Raw genomic sequence first — 19,452 nt, 5'->3', positions numbered from 1 at the left:
TATAATCCTAGAGTTTGAGGAATATCGTTGATCAATATAGAAGTGTGTGTTTGATAGATTTTTCTCATTTAGTACTTTAAAATGTTGGTCCATTGTCTTCTTGCCTCCATTGTTTCTGATGACAAGTCAGCAATAAATCTTTTTTTGAAAATTTAAAAATATTTGTTTGTTAATTTGCTAAAAATAACAATATTAAACCCATTACACATTAACATTCATCTTTTTATAGAACATAACTGCATTTTCCAAACCAGAAATCATGTAGTGAGAAGGAAGATGTTGTCTTACATTTCTGAAAATATATGTTTGGTTTAAGAGGAGACAGCTAGATTCTCCTGTTTCTTTTTCTTTTTCTTTTTGTTTTTGAGATGCAGTCTCACACTGTCACCTGGGCTGGAGTGCAGTGGTGCGATCTTGGCTCTCTGCAACCTCCACCTCCTGGGTTCAAGTGATTCTCCTGCCCCAACCTCCCAAGTAGCTGGGATTACAGGTGCCACCACCATGCCTGACTAATTTTTTGTATTTTTAGTAGAGATGGGGTTTCACGATGTTGGCCAGGCTGGTCTCGAACTCCTGGGATTACAGGCGTGAGCCACTGCACCTGGCCTCTCCTGTTTCTTCATTTATCCTGCTGCAAGTTTTTGATGGCAAAATTTGAAGAAAATCTGTATAGCAGAAGAAGATATGTAGTTAGAAGGGGAAAATATTTTCATAGTCTTTGTCACATAATTTTGGACGTTATTAGTTACCACACTAAAACTTAAAAAGGGATAGTGTTTTTAAAGGCTTATTGTTGTTTGAACTTTGCCTATTATCTCAGTGAAGTTTGCCTATTCTGTTACATTAATAGGTCTGTGTTGCACTTTTTAAAAATATATGTATTTGGGGGAGCACGCCCAAGATGGCCGAATAGGAACAGCTCCAGCCTCCAGCTCCCAGCGTGAGCGACACAGAAGATGGGCGATTTCTGCATTTTCAACTGAGGTACCGGGTTCATCTCACTGGGGAGTGTCAGACAGTTGGCGCTGGTCCGCGGGTGCAGCCCAACCAGCAAAAGCTGAAGCAGGGCGAGGCATTGCCTCACCTGGGAAGCCCAAGGGGGAAGGGAATTCCTTTTCCTAGTCAAAGGAAATTGAGACACACAACACCTGGAAAATTGGGTAACTCCCACCCTAATACTGCGTTTTACCAAGGGTCTTAGCACACAGCACACCAGGAGATTATATCCCACACCTGGCCCAGAGGGTCCCACGCCCATGGAGCCTCCCTCATTGCTAGCACAGCAGTCAGAGATCTAACTGCAAGGCAGCAGTGAGGCTGGAGGAGGGGCGCCCGTCATTGCTGAGGCTTAAGTGGGTAAACAAAGCCACCGGGAAGCTTGAATTGGGTGGAGCCCACCACAGCTCAAGGAGGCCGGCCTGCCTCTGTAGACTCCTCCTCTGGGGACAGGGCATAGCTAAACAAAAAGCAGCAGAAACCTCAACAGAGGTAAATGTCCCTGTCTGACAGCTTTGAAGAGAGCAGTGGATCTCCCAGCATGGAGGTAGAGATCTGAGAATGGACAGACTGCCTGCTCAAGTGGGTCCCTGACCCCTGAGTATCCTAACTGGGAGACATCCCCCACTAAGTGCAGACCGACACCTCACACCTCACATGGTGGGGTATACACCTGAGACGAAGCTTCCAGAGCAAGAATCAGACAGCAACACTCACTGTTCAGCAATATTCTATCTTCTGCAGCCTCCACTGCTGATGCCCAGGCAAACAGGGTCTGGAGTGGACCTCAAGCAAACTCCCACAAACCTACAGCTGAGGGTCCTGATGTTAGAAGGAAAACTAACAAACAGAAAGGATACCCACACCAAAACCCCATCAGTACGTCACCATCATCAAAGACTAAAGGCAGATAAAACCACAAAGATGGAAAAAAGCAGTGCAGAAAAGCTGGAAATTCAAAAAATCAGAGTGCATCTCCCCCTCCAAAGGAACACAGCTCATTGTCAGCAATGGAACAAAGCTGGATGGAGAATGATTTTGACGAGTTGAGAGAAGAAGGCTTCAGTCAATCAAACTTCTCAGAGCTAAAGGAGGAACTACGTAACCAGTGCAAAGAAACTAAAAACCTTGAAAAAAGAATGGATGAATGAATAACTAGAATAATCAATGCAGAGAAGACCTTAAAAGAACTGACAGAGATGAAACCATAGCACGAGAACTACGTGACAAATGCACAAGCTTCAGTAACTGACTTGATCAACTGGAAGAAAGAGTATCAGTGATTGAAGATCAAATGAATGAAATGAAGCGAGAAGAGAAGTGTAGAGAGAAAAGAGTAAAAAGAAATGAACAAAGCCTCCAAGAAATGTGGGATTATATGAAAAGACCAAATTTACATCTGATTGGTGTGCCTGAAAGTGAGGGGGAAAATGGAACCAAGTTGGAAAACACTCTGCAGGATATCATCCAGGAGAACTTCCCCAAGCTAGTAAGGCAGGCCAACATTCAAATTCAGGAAATACAGAGAATGCCACAAAGACACTCTTCGAGAAGAGCAGCTCCAAGACACATAATTGTCAGATTCACCAAAGTTGAAATGAAGGAAAAAATGTTAAGAGCAGCCAGAAAGAAAGGTCGGGTTACACACAAAGGAAAGCCCATCAGACTAACAGCAGATCTCTCGGCAGAAACTCTCCAAGCCAGAAGAGAGTGGGGGCCAATATTCAACATTCTTAAAGAAAAGAATTTTAAACCCAGAATTTCATATCCAGCCAAACTAAGTTTCATAAGTGAAGGAGAAATAAAATCTTTTACAGACAACAAATGCTTAGAGATTTTGTCACCACCAGGCCCACCCTACAAGAGATCCTGAAGGAAGCACTAAACATGGAAAGGAAAAACAGGTACCAGCCACTGCAAAAACATGTCAAAATGTAAAGTCCATCAATGCTAGGAAGAAACTGCATCAACTAATGCGCAAAATAACCAGCTAATATCATAATGACAGGATCAAGTTCACACATAACAATATTAACCTTAAATGTAAATGGACTAAATGGTCCAATTAAAAGACACAGACTGGCAAATTGGATAAAGAGTCTAGACCCATCAGTTTGCTGTATTCAGGAGACCCATCTCACATGCAGAGACACACATAGCCTCAAAATAAAGGGATGGAGGAAGATTTACCAGGCAAATGGAAAACAAAAAAAGCAGGGGTTGCAATCTTAGTCTCTGATAAAACAGACTTTAAACCATCAAAGATCAAAAGAGACAAGGCCATTACATAATGGTAAAGGGATCAATTCGTAAGGAAGAGCTGACTATCCTAAATATATGTGCACCCAATACAGGAGCACCCAGATTCATAAAGCAAGTCCTTAGAGACTTACAAAGAGACTTAGACTCCCATACAATAATAATGGGAGACTTTAACACCCCACTGTCAACATTAGACAGATCAACGAGACAGAAAGTTAACAAAGATATCCAGGAATTGAACTCAACTCTCCACCAAACGGACCTAATAGACATCTACAGAACTCTCCACCCCAAATCAACAGAATATACATTCTTCTCAGCACCACATCACACTTATTCCAAAATTGACCACATAGTTGGAAGCAAAGCACTCCTCAGCAAATGTACAAGAACAGAAATTATAACAAACTCTCTCTCAGACCACAGTGCAATCAAACTAGAACTCAGGACTAAGAAACTCAATCAAAACCGCTCAACTACATGGAAACTGAACAACTTGCTCTTGAATGACTACTGGGTACATAATGAAATGAAGGCAGAAATAAAGATGTTCTTTGAAACCAATGAGAACAAAGATACAACATACCAGAATCTCTGGGACACATTAAAAGCAGTGTGTAGAGGGAAATTTATAGCACTAAATGCCCACGAGAGAAAACAGGAAAGACCTAAAATTGACACCCTAACATCATAATTAAAAGAACTAGAGAAGCAAGAGCAAACACATTCAAAAGCTAGCAGAAGGCAAGAAATAACTAAGATCAGAGCAGAACTGAAGGAGATAGAGACACAAAAAACTCTCCAAAAAATCAATGAATCCAGGAGCTGATTTTTTGAAAAGATCAACAAAATTGATAGACTGCTAGCAAGACTAATAAAGAAGAAAAGAGAGAAGAATCAAATAGATGCAATAAAAAATGGTAAAGGGGATATCACCACCGACCCCACAGAAATACAAACTACCATCAGAGAATACTGTAAACACCTCTATGCAAATAAACTAGAAAACCTAGAAGAAATGGATAATTTCCTGGACACTTACACTGTCCCAAGACTAAACCAGGAAGAAGTTGAATCCCTGAATAGACCAATAGCAGGCTCTGAAATTGAGGCAATAATTAATAGCCTACCAACCAAAAAAAGTCCAGGATCAGACAGATTCATAGTCGAATTGTACCAGAGGTACAAGGAGGAGTTGGTACCATTCCTTCTGAAACTATTCCAATCAATAGAAAAAGAGGGAATCCTCCCTAACTCATTTTATGATGCCAACATCATCCTGATACCAAAGCCTGACAGAGATACAACCAAAAAAAAAAAAAAAAGAGAATTTTAGACCAATATCCTTGATGAACATCGATGCAAAAATCCTCAATAAAATACTGGCAAACTGAATCCAGCAGCACATCAAAAAGCTTATCCACCATGATCAAGTGGGCTTCATCCCTGGGATGCAAGGCTGGTTCAACATACGCAAATCAATAAACGTAATCCAGCGTATAAACAGAACCAAAGACAAAAACCACATGATGATCTCAATAGATGCAGAAAAGGCCTTTGACAAAATTCAACAGTGCTTCATGCTAAAAACTCTCAATAAATTTGGTATTGATGGAACGTATCTCAAAATAGTAAGAACTATTTATGACAAACCCATAGCCAATATCATACTGAATGGGCAAAAACTGGAAGCATTCCCTTTGAAAACTGGCACAAGACAGGGATGCCCTCTCTTACCACTCCTATTAAACATAGTGTTGGAAGTTCTAGCCAGGGCAATCAGGCAAGAGAAAGAAATAAAGGGTATTCAGGTAGGAAAAGAAGTCAAATTGTCCCTGTTTGCAGATGACATGATTGCATGTTTAGAAAACCCCATCGTCTCAGCCCAAAATCTCCTTAAGCTGATAAGCAACTTCAGCAAAGTCTCAGGATACAAAATCAATGTGCAAAAATCACAAGCATTCTTATACACCAATAACAGACAAACAGAGAGCCAAACCATGAATGAACTCCCATTCACAATAGTTTCAAAGAGAACAAAATACCTAGGAATCCAACTTACAAGGGATGTGAAGGACCTCTTCAAGGAGAACTACAAACCACTGCTCAATGAAATAAGAGAGGACACAAACAAATGGAAGAACATACCATGCTCATGGATAGGGGGAATCAATATCTTGAAAATGGCCATACTGCCCAAGGTAATTTATAGATTCAATGCCATCCCCATAAGCTACCAATGACTTTCTTCACAGAATTGGAAAAAACTGCTTTAAAGTTCATATGGAACCAAAAAAGACCCTGCATTGCCAAGACAATCCTAAGCCAAAAGAACAAAGCTGGAGGCATCACGCTACCTGACTTCAAACTATACTACAAGGCTACAGTACCCAAAACAGCATGGTACTGGTACCAAAACAGAGATATAGACCAATGGAACAGAACAGAGCCCTCAGAAATAATACCACACATCTATAGCCATCTGATCTTTGACAAACCTGACAAAAACAACAAACGGGGAAAGGATTCCCTATTTAATAAATGGTGCTGGAAAAATTGGCTAGCCATAAGTAGAAAGCTGAAACTGGATCCTTTCCTTACTCCTTATATGAAAATTAATTCAAGATGGATTAGAGACTTAAATGTTAAACCTAAAACCATAAAAACCCTAGAAGAAAACCTAGGTAATACCATTCAGGACATAGGCATGGGCAAAGACTTCATGTCTAAAACACCAAAAGCAACAGCCACAAAAGCCAAAATTGACAAATGTGATCTAATTAAACTAAAGAGCTTCTGCACAGGAAAAGAAACTACCATCAGAGTGAACAGGCAACCTACAGAATGGGAGACAATTTTTGCAATCTACTCATCTGACAAAGGGCTAATATCCAGAACCTATAAAGAACTCAATCAAATTTACAAGAAAAAAACAACCCCATCAAAAAGTGGGCAAAGGATATGAACAGACACTTCTCAAAAGAAGACATTCATACAGCCAACAGACACATGAAAAAATGCTCATCATCACTTGCCATCAGAGAAATGCAAATCAAAACCACAATGAGATACCATCTCACACCAGTTAGAATGGCAATCATTAAAAAAATCAGGAAACAACAGGTACTGGAGAGGATGTGGAGAAATAGGAACACTTTTACACTGTTGGTGGTACTGTAAACTAGTTCAATCATTGTGGAAAACAGTGTGGCGATTCCTCAAGGATCTAGAACTAGAAATACTATTTGACCCAGCGATCCCATTACTGGGGATATACCCAAAGGATTATAAATCGTGCTGCTATAAAGACACATGCACACGTATGTTTATTGCGGCACTATTCACAATAGCACAGACTGGGAATCAACCCAAATGTCCATCAGCGACAGACTGGATTAAGAAAATGTGGCACATATACACCATGGAATACTATGTAGCCATAAAAAAGGATGAGTTCATGTCCTTTGTAGGGACATGGATGAAGCTGGAAACCATGATTCTCAGCAAAGTAATGCAAGAACAGAAAACCAAATACTGCATGTTCTCACTCATAGGTGGGAATTGAACAATGAGATCACTTGGACATGGAAGGGGAACATTACACACGAGGTCCTATTGTGGGGAGGGAAGAGGAGGGAGGGGGGAAGGGGGAGGGGGGAGGGATAGCATTAGGAGATATACTTAATGTAAAGGACGAGTTAATGGGTGCAGCACACCAACATGGCACATGTATACATATGTAACAAACCTGTACGTTGTGCACATGTACCCTAGAACTTAAAGTATAATAATAAAAGAAAAAAAGAAGCATCAAGGAGTCAAGCCCTAGACCTTCCTGTAACTGATTATGTCCTTTGAGCCAGTCATTGAATCACTAAAGGTTCAATATCCTTATGAGGTAAAAGTAACAGGAAGCAGAATAATGAAAAATGAGATAAAGTTGTAATGACTCTTGCTAAGGAGGGAAAAGGATGGGAGAAAACACCAATTTAAGGCAGCAAAATTGTGACTTACTGATACCATCAACTGAAAATATTGGACTTGTGATGACCTGGGTAGAATAAAATAGTTATACTCTGGAAAAAAATATGTATTTTTTGTATTTCAATAACTTTTGTGGTACACGTGGTTTTTAGTTACATGGATGAGTTGTACAGTGGGGAAGTTTGAGATTTTAGTGCACCCATCATCCAAGTAGTGTGCACTGTACCTAATATGTAGTTTTTTATGCCTCTCCTCCCTTGCATCTTCCCCCTTTTGAGTCTCTAAAGTCCATTATACCACTCTGTACGCCTTTGCGTACCCAGAGTTTAGCTTCGATTTATGAGTGAGAACATATGGTATTTGGTTTTCTATTTCTGAGTTACTTCACTTAGAATAATGGCCTCCAGCTCCATCCAATTTTCCAAAAAAGACATTATTTCATTCTTTTTATGGTTGAGTAGTATTCCATGGTGTATATATAGGCCACGTTTTCTTTATCCATTCATTGGTTGATGGGACTTAGATTGATTCTATATCTTTGAAATTCTGAATTGTGCTGCAATAAACCTATGCATGCAGGTGTTTTTTGATGTAATCACTTCCTTTCCTCTGGGTAGATACCCAGTAGTGAGATTGCTAGATTGAATGGTCGATCTACTTTTAGTTCTTTTAGGACTCTCTATACGGTTTTCCTTAGTGGTTGTACTAATTTACATTCCCACGAGCATTCTCTTACTACCACATTCATGCCAACATCTATTTTTTTTGACTTTTTAATAATGACCATTATTGGAAGGATAAGGTCCTATCTCATTGTAGTTTTATTTTGCATTGCCCTCATGATTAGTGATGTTGAGCATTTTTTCATTTGTTTGTTTTCCATTTGTATATCTTCTTTTGAGAAATGTCTATTCATGTTATTTGCCCTCTTTTGGTGGGATTTTTTTTTTTTCTCATTTGAGTTCCTTGTAGATTCTGAATATTAGTCCTTTGTGGAATGAATAGTTTACAAATATTTCCTCCCACTGTCTGTTTGCCCTGATGATTATTTCTTTTGCTGTACAAAAGCTTTTTAGCTTCATTAGGTTCCATTTATTTATTTTTGATTTTGTTAATTTGCTTTTGGGGTCTTAGTCATAAATTCTTTGCCTAGGCCAATGTCCAGAATAGCTTTTCCTAGGTTGTCTTCCAGAATTTTTATGGTTTCAGGTCTTAGATTTAAGTCTTCAATCCATCTTGAGTTGATTTTTATGTAAGGTGAGAGATAGAGATCCAGTTTCATTCTTCTACGTGTAGCTATCCAGTTTTCCCAGCACCATTTATTAAATAGGGTGTCCTTTCCTCAGTTTGCTTTTGTGTGCTGTGTCAAAGATCAATCAGTTGTGTTTGGTTTTATTTCTGGGTTCTCCATTCAGTTTCGTTGGTCTATGTATCTGCATTTATACCAGCACCATGCTGTTTTGGTAACTCTATAGCCTTGTAGTATATTTGAAGTCAGGTAATGTGATGCTTCCAGATTTGTTCTCTGCTTTGGATTGCTTTGGCTATTGGGGCACTTTTTTAGTTCTATATGAATTTTAGGATTGTTTTTTCCTATTTCTGTGAAAATGATGTTGGTATTTTGACAAGAGTTGCACAGAATCTGTAGGCATTCCTTTTGGCCAGATGGTCATTTTCATGATATTGATTCTTCTAATATATGAGCATAGGATGTGTTTCCATTTGTTAGTGTCACCTATGATTGCGTTCAGTAGTGTCTTGTAGTTTCTTTTTTCTTATGGAGATCTTTCACCTCCTTGGTTAAGTATATTTGTAAGTATTTTTTGCAACTAGTGCATAAGGGATTGAGTTCTTGATTTGATTCTCAATTTGGTTGTTGTTGGTATATAGCAGTGCTACTATTGTGTACATTGATTTTGTAACCTGAGTCTTACTGAATTTGTTTTTCAAATCTAGGAGTCTTTTGGAGGAGTGTTTAGGGTTTTCTAGGTATATGAAAGGGCATCGTATCATTGGTGAACAGCAATAGTTTGGTTCTTCTTTTCCAATTTTGATAAGCTTTACTTTTTTCTCTTGGCTAATTGCTCTGGCTAGGACTTCCAGTACTATGTTGAATAGAAGTAGTGAAAGTGGGGATCCTTGTCTTGTTCCAGATCTCAGGAAATGCTTTCAACTTTTCCCCATTCAATGTGACGTTGACTGTGGGTTTGTAATATGTGGCTTTTATTATTTTGAAGTATATTCCTTCTATGTCTAGTTTGTTGAAGGTTTTTATCATAAATGGATGCTGGATTTTATTGAATGCTTTCTCTGCATCTATTAAGATGGTCATATGGTTTTTGTTTTTAGTTCTGTTTATGTGATGAATCACATTTGTTGATTTGTGTATGTATGTTAAACCACCTTGCATCTCTGGGATGAAACCCACTTAATCATGGCATATTATCTTTTTGATATGCTGTTGGATTCAGTTAGCTAGTATTTTGTTGAGGATTTTTGCATCTATGTTCATTAGGGATATTGGTCTGTAGTTTTCTTTTTAATGTCCTTTCCTGGTTTAGATATCAGGGTGATACTGGCTTCATAGAATGAGTTAGAGAGAATTTCCTTTTTCTTAATTTTTTGGAATAGTTTCATTAAGATTGGTACTCATTCTTCATCCGGTACAATGCAGCTGTGAATCCATTTGGCCCTGGGCTTTTTGTTTCGTTAGCATTTTTTTTGTATTATTGATTCAGTCTCACTGATTGTTACTGATCTGTTCAGGATTTCTATTTCTTCCTGATTTAATCTAGAAGGGTTGTATGTATCTAGGAATTTATCCACTTTCTCTAGATTTTTTAGTTTGTGTGCATAGAGGTATTCATAGTAGTCTTGAATGATCTTTTGTATTTCTGTGATGTTGGTTGTAGTGTCTCCATTTTCATTTCTAACTGAACTTATTTGAATCTTCTCTCTTCTTTTCTTGGTTAATCTAGCTAATCTATCCATTTTCATTTATCTTTTCAAAGAACCAACTTTTTGTTTCATTGATCCTTTGAATATTTTTGGTCTCAATTTCATTTAGTTCTGCTCTGATCTTTGCTATTTCTTTTCTCTATTTTTAACTTTTATTTTAAGTTCAGGGGTACAAGTGCAGATTTGTTACATAAGTAAATTTGTGTCTTGGGGGTTTATTGTACAGATTATTTCATCACCCACCTATTAAACCTAGTGCCCATTAGTTATTTTTCCTGATCCTCTCCCTCGTCCCACCCTTCACCTTCTTAAAGGCCCCACTGTATGTTGTTCCTCTCTACGTCTCCATGTGTCCTCATCATTTAGCTCCCATTTATTATTTCTTTTCTTCTGCTAGCTTTGGTTTTGGGTTGTTCTTGTTTCTCTGGTTCCTTGAGGTGTGACGTTAGGTTGTCAATTTGTGATCTTTCAGACTTTTCGATGTAAGTATTTAATGCTGTAAACTTTGCTCTTAGCACTGCTTTTGCTATATCTCAGAAATTTTGATAACTTTTGTCACTATTGTCATTTATTTCAAGGAATTTTTAAATTTCCATCTTGATTTCATTGTTAACCTAAAATCATCCAGGAGCAGATTGTTTAATTTCCATGTATTTGTATAGTTTTGAGGGTTCCTTTTGGAGTTGATTTTTAGTCTTGTTACACCATGGTCTGAGAAGATACTTAATATGATTTCAATTTTAAAAAATTTATTGAGACTTGTTTTGTGGCCTAGTATATAGTCTATCCTGGTGAATGTTCCATGTGCTGATGAGAAAAATGTATATCCTGCAGTTCTTTAGTAGAATGTTCTGTAAATACCTGTTAGGTCCATTTGATCTAGAGTGTAGTTTAAGTCCATTGTTTTTGTGTTGACTTTATGTCTTGATAATCTGTCTGGACTTTCGATGGAGTGTTGATGTCCCTCACTATTATTGTGTTGTTATCTGTCTCACTTCTTAGATCTAGTAGTAATTTTTTTATTAATGAATCTAGGAGCTCAAGAGTTAGGTGCATATATTTTAAGGATTGTAATATCTTCTTGTTGAATTGATCCTTTTATCATTCTATAATGATCTTTGTCTTTTTTTTCTTTTTAACCTGTTGTTGCTTTAAAGTCCATTTTATCTGATATAAGAATACCCACTCCTATTCCCTTTTGGTTTCCATTTGCATGGAATATCTTTTTCTATCCCTTTACTTTGAATTTATATGAATCATTATATGTTAGACAAGTCTCTTGAAGACAGCAGATATTTGATTTGTAATTTTTTAATCCATTCTGCCAATCTGGATCTTTTAAGTGGAACATTTAGGCCATTTATGATCAAAGTTAATATTCAGATGTGAGGTAATGTTCTAGTCATCATGTTGATTGTTACCTAGATACTTCGTTTTTTTCGTTGTGTTATTGTTTTATAGGACCTGTGAATTTTATGCTTTCAAGAGGTTCTCTTCTGGTGCATGTCAAGCTTTTGTTTTAAGAGTTAGAATTCTTTTTAGCAATAGTTGTAGGGCTGGTCTGGTGGTGACAAAGTCAGCATTTGTTTGTCTGAAAATGACTTTATTTCTCCTTCATTTCTGAAACTTAGTTTTTCTGGATACAAAATTCTTGGCTGACAGTTATTCTGTTTAAGGAGGTTAAATATAGAACCCCAATCCTTTCTGGCTGGTAAGGTTTCATTGTTTTCTGTGCAGACAGTCCCTGAGTTATGATGGTTTGACTTATGATCTTTTGACTTTATAATAGTATGAAAGCAATGTATTTGGTAGAAACTGTACTCTAAGTATCCATAGAACCATCTTATTTTTACTTGCAGTATAGTATTCAATAAATTATGTAAGATATTCAACATTTCATTATAAAACTGTTGTTGTGTTAGATGATTTTGCTCAACTGCAAGCTAAGGTAAATGTTCTGAACATGTTTAAAGTAGGTTAGGTTAAGCTATGATATTCAGTAGTTTAGATGTATTAAATGTATTTTCAAATTACAATATTTTCTACTTATGATGGGTTTATTGGGACATAACCTTGTCATAAGTCAAGAAGCATCTGTATAAACATATCTTTGTGTTCTGACTATTTTCAAGACTCATTGTTGTTTTCATAGTTAGACCCTGACATATCTATGTGTGTTTTTCTTTGTATTTATCTTACTTGGTGTTCACTGAGTATTTTGAATCTATAAATGTATATCTTTACTAACTATGGAAATGTTTCAGCTATTATTTTTTCAAATGTTTTCTTTCCCATTTTTATTCTTTTCTCCTTATGGGTCATCTATTACATGTATTTTGACCATTTGGCATAGTTTTGAAGATCCTGAGATTTTGTTCATTTTTTCTCCAATCTTTTTCTTTTATTTTCTTTAGATTGGCTAATTTCTATTGGTTTATCTTCAAGTTAATTACACTTTTGCCCCCCAATTTGTGTTAAGTCCATTGATCCTGTCAATTAAAAAAAATTAATTATCGTGAATTTCAGTCCTAGTTCTTTTTAGTTTTAGTATCTCTGCTTAGATCTCCTATTCGTTCACTTATTAACAGCATCTTCCCACAATTATTTAAACATATTTATAACTTTTACTTTATAGTAATTGTCTGCTATGTCCAACATCTAGTATATCTTGGGATTGGTTTCTTGACTAGGAGTCATGTTTTTCTATTCTTTGCATATCTAGTAATTTTTGATTATATGGAACATTGGTAATATGTTACAGAGATTTTTGATTCTGTTATTTTCCTCTGAAAAAATGCTAATTTTTATTCTAGTGGGCAGTAAGGGGTTCAATTACTGTCTCATCACCTTAAATTTCTGTAGGCTCATATTTATGCTTTGATAGGCAGGCTCTGTGTAAAGCCCAATGTCTTTCCCATGCTCCTCTAACTTAATGGGATCAACCTCAAAGTCTGTGTCCCCTGTGAATTTTGTGAAGGCCTGGTTTTAGGCTTTGTTAGGGTATATCTAAAGCTGTGCTACACAATATGGCAGCCACATGTAGCAATTTAAATTTGTATTAAATAAAATGGTTTAAGACAATTTTCTTAGTTGCACTAGTTATATTTCAAGTACTCAGTAGCCACCTGTTGCTAGTGGTTATCATTTTGGAAAGCACAGATAACATTAAAATTATCGCAGAAAGTTATATTGAACAGTGCTTATCAAAAGTATGCCTTACTCTAGTCTGTGGTTCTTATTCTTAAATTGTCACCATTTTGGTTTCTCAGTTGGAGGTTTGAAGTGTGAATAAGATGCCTTTGCTCCGGCTGGACTATATCTCCTCTGTCTTCTAGAACTGTTTAACTTCTAGCATCTTTGTTCTGTTATCTATCCTGTTGTAGTTACATTGTGGTAAGCCTGTGTACTCTCACCCTGAGAAGGCATAGCCTCGCTCTCAGTGAAGGACTCCACAGGGCACCTATATACAGGCTTCTGGGGACCCCTGTCTATGCAGTTCACTCCTCTCTTGTGCTGTACCCTACAGATTGTAGTCATGCCAGCTGCTGTGAACTCTGGCGTCTGCCTGGTCAGCTCATCAGAACTACTATGCTCTGCTCAGACTCTAGCTCTCTGTTCTGCAGTGAGGGAAACCATTCCCAGAGAGCTGGGGCAATTGTGGGGCTCACCTTGCAAGCTTATCTCCTTTCAGGGATCACAGTCATGTGTTGCCTATTGTCCAATGCCAGAAAACTGTTGCCTTCTATATTTTGTTCAGTTTTATGTTTGTTCTGTTTTGTTTTAATGGTGGGAGGGATTTTATACCAGTGATTTCATCATATCATGAAGTAGAGCTCCTATTATTTAGCAAACAGCTTAAAATCATAAATACAAACTCCTGATTTTAAAAGCTCCTTTGCTTCTTGATTTTTCTCATTGGAAATTCATTCTGATTAGTGAGTAACATCACATTGTTTTGCTGGCTCCTCTTTCCTTCTCCTCTTTCCTTAGCTTCTCTTTTTTTCCAGTGAGATTCTCTGGGATTTATTTTCTTCTATCACACAGAGGACTCAGCTCTCCACACCTTCTGCCCTCAAATCTGTATAATCAAAGTCAATGAAATTCTTAGCAGAACAAAAGGTCCCTCTCCCATTTAATAGGATCTATCCTCTTTAGAAGATGGTTGTAGTTATGGATAGCAAATTTTTTTCTTCTAATTTTTATTGTTGTTATTGTATTATTAGCTACCTTATCTCTATACTTCACACCTAGACCTCCCTCAAATCTATTCGGTACCCATTGGTCAGAATGAACTTCGTAAAACTGACCATGTTACTCTTCTTTAATGACTTCCTATAGCAGATAAGATCTAATATCCCCAACTGAGATAGAAGTCCTTCCATGATCTCTTCCTTTTCGTGTGTCCAGATTCATCTCTTGTTTTTCTGCACTAACCCCTAATACCCTCACACACACATAGCCCCAGCAAAACAAAAATGTTTGTGGTCTTCAAAACACACCAATATTTTTCTTTCCTCTATGCTTTTTCTCATAATGTCTCCTCTATGTAGGATCCCCTCTCCTTCCCCCTAATTTTCCCATCTTTACCTGGCTACTCTGACTCATTCTTTAACACATGGTTTAAAAATATTTTCCTTTTGAAATGATTCCCTGGGTTTGAACTTCTGCAGCTGGAACAGGTACCTCTTCAGGTTTCCTACTGAGTTTCCTTCTGTCAAGTCCCTCGTTGACTAGGAGGGAAGAACTCTGTCCAGTTGGTCTCACCAGTGCTTAGTATAGAGCTTGGCACATAGTGTGTGTTGATTTCTGCATTAATTCAGTCACCCAATGAATGTTTACTGAGTACATAGCACATGCAAGGCGGTGATCCAAAATCTCTGTTCTTTGGATGTTTATTTTCTTGTGAGAGAGGCTAAACACAGGCAAACAGGTATATGATGTAATTTAGAAAGTGATGAGTCTTTCTCTAAAGCAAAGTAAGGGCATAGTAAGCAATGGGGATGCTATTTTGGATAGTATGCCTCTTTGACAATGTGGCATTTGAGCAGAGACGTGAATAAAGTAAGGGAAGGAGCTGTGCAGATACCTGGGGAAGCATCATTCTAGGAGAGACAATGAAGAACCTGAAGTGGAAACATTCTAGGTGTGCTCACGGAAGAGCTAGCAGACTGGTGTGGCTGGAGCAGAATGAGTGAGGAGGGCAGTGAGACAGACAGGTCCCAGATCATCAGACCTTCTAGGCTAAGGTAAAGAATTTAGGTTTTTTCCCCAAAGTTGAATGGGAAGCCATTGGGAGGTTTTGAGCAGGGGCATGGTATGATCAGACTGATGTTTTGAAAGAATCATGCTGGCTTCTCTGCTGAGAACAGACTGGAGGAGCAAGAGAGGGAACTTGGAGACCAGTTAGACGGTAATTGCAGTGCTTACTTTGGCAGCACATATAGTAAAATTGGAATGATACAGAGAAGATTACCATGGCCCTTGTGAAAGTATTACATGCAAATTCGTGAAGTGTTCCATATATATACACATACGTATATATTAAAAGGAGGTAATTGCAGTCGTCAAGGTCAGAGAACATGGTGGCTTGAACCAGGGTGTTAACTTTGGACTTGGGGAGCACGGCTTACAGTGTATTTGTGGAATAATAAAGGAATTAAGTTTCTTTATATTGAGCTCCCCTGTGAGCCTGTAAGCCTTTGGAAGGCAAGGCCTGTGTCTGATTTATCATTATATTCTGAGTACATTATATTCAAATCCTGTTAAATATCAGGAGTACAACATTATCATTTAACCCTCTTTATCTTTCTCATTTTTAAATAGATGAATTGCCAAGCATGGCATAAATAAAGAGAAGAATGATATAATTTTTCATTGTTACCCTCATTTTCCAGATGAGGAAACTGAGGTACAGAGAGGTTAAATCTCTTCATCAAGTTATCAAAAGACACAACGTGGTGGAGTCAGTCTTTTATCTCAGGTCTGTTTGACTCCACAGCCCTGACATTTTCCATTCCATGAGCTTGGCTGGCAGAGAGGGCAGTTGGGTGCCATGGTAGGAAAGGTTGGATGTATGAGCCCTGGTCAGGAGGAGCAAACTCTAGCCATGATGTCAGATGGAGCCTCCTTGAAGAACAAAGCCATGAGATACTTGCTGGGCAATGACATGCTTTTGGTAAAGCCTCTTCTTCCGGGAAGAGTCTGCAAGCACCTGTGTGGCTGGGAATCTTGGTCTTTCTGATTCATATATGGGAGTTGCATTTTATTTTTCTATTTTTGGAAAATGAAAAGAAAATGTAAGGGAAGAAAAAGCCAAGTCCCAGTTGCCAAGTCTGTTAACGACACACATAATGGCGTGTTAACACAAATGATTATCGAGCTGGACAGCACCCAGCTTTCTGCCAAAATAAACCTTCCTGCTCAGCAGACCTGGGAATGCTTCAGCCAGGACGGGATGGAGTGAGGAGGGTGGACTGCAGTCTTCTCTGGTCTGGAAGCAATTAAATGCCCTAGCTGTTGGCATTGCTGACTTCCCCATGGGCTCCAGTGGGGAGGACTGGGCCCCAGGTCTCCTGTATTCTCCACAAGACCTCAGGCAAATCTCCACCTGTTTCTGAATGTGTGTCTCCTCAGGTGGGTTGGATCAGATGATCTCTAAGGTCCATCCATTTTAAGCTATGTTTCTGGGAGGCTTTTGAGGAGCGAGTGGAATAACCAGGTGTTGGGCTCCTCAGGCATGTAAGAAGGAGGGTTTTTTCTTTAGAGCAGAGCCAGTTGGTAACACCTTTGTGTGAGGAGGCCAGGCAAGGAGCTCTGTGGCCTGCGCACCTCCAGACTGTGCTACCAGCTGAGACCTTGGGTATTACCTAAGCCTCTGTTTTCTCACCTGTAAAATGGTAAATGGGCTTCCCTTAAAGGGAAGTTATGAGGACTAAATAAAATACAAGATGTAAGGTTCTTAGCATAGTGCCTGGCACATAGGAAGTGATGAATACATGTTAGCTTCTTTCTGTCCCTTCTTTTTCCTATCCCTTCTTCTTTCTTCACTTCCTCCCATCTTTTCTTCCCTCCTTTTATTATTTCTTCACTTTTTCTTTTTTTCCTAACCTTTATCTTTTCCCTGCTTTCTTCTCTTCCCTTCCAGAAGAAAAATCTGTCTTGTATTTTGTGCTATGAGTCAGTTTATCTGCTTATTGCAGATTACTTGACTGCAGGGACCATGTGTTAGTCATTGTTTTATCCCGTCTCTTTGCATGCACAGAGTAGGTGCTCAATAAATGCTTGGGGAATCAATGATTGACTCAATAAATGCTTGGGGAATAAATGCTTGGGCAATCAACTCCCAGGCAGTTCTGCCATCCCTGGTTTCTTGGCTTTCTCTTTCCCTCTTTCTTCTGATGGAAAAATAAAAATCATATCAGCTCACACGCTTACTTTCTCCCTCCCTTCCCCAGGCTATAAAAAACATTATATTCTGAAATGAAACAAAGGTAATGGAAACCAGAAGTCCATGTTTTGTGTGAGATCGAAAACATATGTGAAGAATGAGCATTGAAAATGATGAATCTGCACAAAGGCATTGGCAGCGTTCCCTCTTTGCCTTTCTGTTCCAGTCAGAAGCAGAAGTGTGCACATCTGCCCCAGCCCCCAAGCCAGGACGGCCACAGTTGTCAAGGCAGCATGCCTGGCATAGCCATCACCAGAGTGTTGCCTTTAGGTGTCTTTTTGAAGGCACTAGGTGATGTGGGAGTGAGGATCACACAATATTTTTCTGACCTTTGGAAACACGGGAAAAGGATCTCTGTGGGTTCAGAAACAGTGGTTCTAGTTCTGCTTTGCCCTTAAGATGAGAATAGTCACTATCACTTGTTGGACCTCTCCTATAAGTATTTTATCTACATTAAGTCAACACCTATATTGCAGGGTCATTTTGAATATTCATTCTTCCCATTTTACAGATGAGGCAACAAAGTCATGTAGCTAGTAAGTGGTAGACTGAGAATATAGTATTGGTAATATCTATTAAACATTGAGTTCTTATTTATTTGCTTTATGCATCCATTCAATAGATGTTTACCAAGCATCTGCTGTGCGTCAGCCACTGTGGGTTAGTTGGAGATACAGCATTGAATAAGATAAGTCTCTGTCCTTATAGTGGGCTGGCAAAGATGTAATGACCTGTTCAACATTCAAATTCATTGAGTACAGTGTAAGCAATTTCCGGGTACCATGAGCCTCTGTGATGCAAGGTACTTGGGTTTGAGGTGTCAGGGAAGCTCTCCTGAGAAGTGATTTCAGGGGGAGACCTGAAAGATGAGTAGGTCCTATCTAAACAAATTGGGGTAGGACTTTCCAGCCAAGAGAAGACATATGAGAAGGGAGGAAAAAGCTTGGTGTGATTAAGGTTAGCAAAAGAAGCTTGAAAGATGAGGTTTATATACTTTATCTCATTTTATCCTTAAAAACCCATAAGGGAAATACTATTATCATCCTTCTTCTACAAATCAGGACACTGGGACTAGGTTACATGGCTTGCCCAGGGTTCCCAGTAGATCGATTCTTCTGCCTATATTGATTCTGAAACATAGGGCTACATCTGACAAGGACTCTGTGGTCTGGCCTTTTGAAGGCACTGAAAATAGGAAATATGACCAATAAATAGAGATGAATCCAGACGCTCTGAGCTGTGGAGCCTGAATTACACCAGCATCAGGGGCAGCAGAAACCCAGGTAGCCATTGAAGAATTTTCTGCCATGGGCCTCTCCTGCCTATAGAAACTGCCAGTTCTTGGGGGTCTTTTATGACAGCGTCTTATCATCATTCTTGATATTGTCCTGGTTGTCCCCAGATAACTCAGGGGTCTGGATCTAAAATGGTCTAAGATCCTATGTTATTATGTGCTTAAGACTGCAGCTTAGGCATTGCCTCTGCTAGGAAGTCTTTCTTGAACACTCCAAGCCTGGTTCTATGTTCTTTCTTTGGTTGGTCTTCCCACATGCACCCACCATTCCTTACTCCCTGGCCTGCAAGTTCTTCTTTTTCACCCTGAACCACACTGTATTTTGAGTATTCATTCACTTACCTGCCATCCCCATTTGAATCTGAGCTCCTCGTGGGCAAAGCTTGGGTCTGATTCATCACTGTGTTCCATCCCAGCCCAGTGTTCTCTAATGCTGGCCAAGTGAATGATGCGTGAACATCCCACTTTCTATCTCCCTTGGAGGAAGAGCAGCTTCCAGAAATTCATGAGC

At 38.8% G+C, this 19,452-nt stretch overlaps 1 non-coding gene across 1 annotated transcript; it reads left to right on the top strand.

Annotated features, from left to right (window-relative positions):
• The first annotated feature begins 15,619 nt into the window (after positions 1-15,619).
• Positions 15,620-15,726, top strand: LOC114674858 (U6 spliceosomal RNA). The gene has a single exon (XR_003725940.1). It is a non-coding gene; the product is annotated as a U6 spliceosomal RNA (small nuclear RNA).
• Positions 15,727-19,452: the final 3,726 nt, after the last annotated feature.

The sequence above is a fragment of the Macaca mulatta genome, chromosome 1 (genome assembly GCF_049350105.2).
Source record: "Macaca mulatta isolate MMU2019108-1 chromosome 1, T2T-MMU8v2.0, whole genome shotgun sequence".
Lineage (NCBI taxonomy): Eukaryota > Metazoa > Chordata > Mammalia > Primates > Cercopithecidae > Macaca > Macaca mulatta.
Note: the sequence above shows the minus strand (reverse complement) of the source record. Positions and strands in the feature narration are given on the sequence as shown.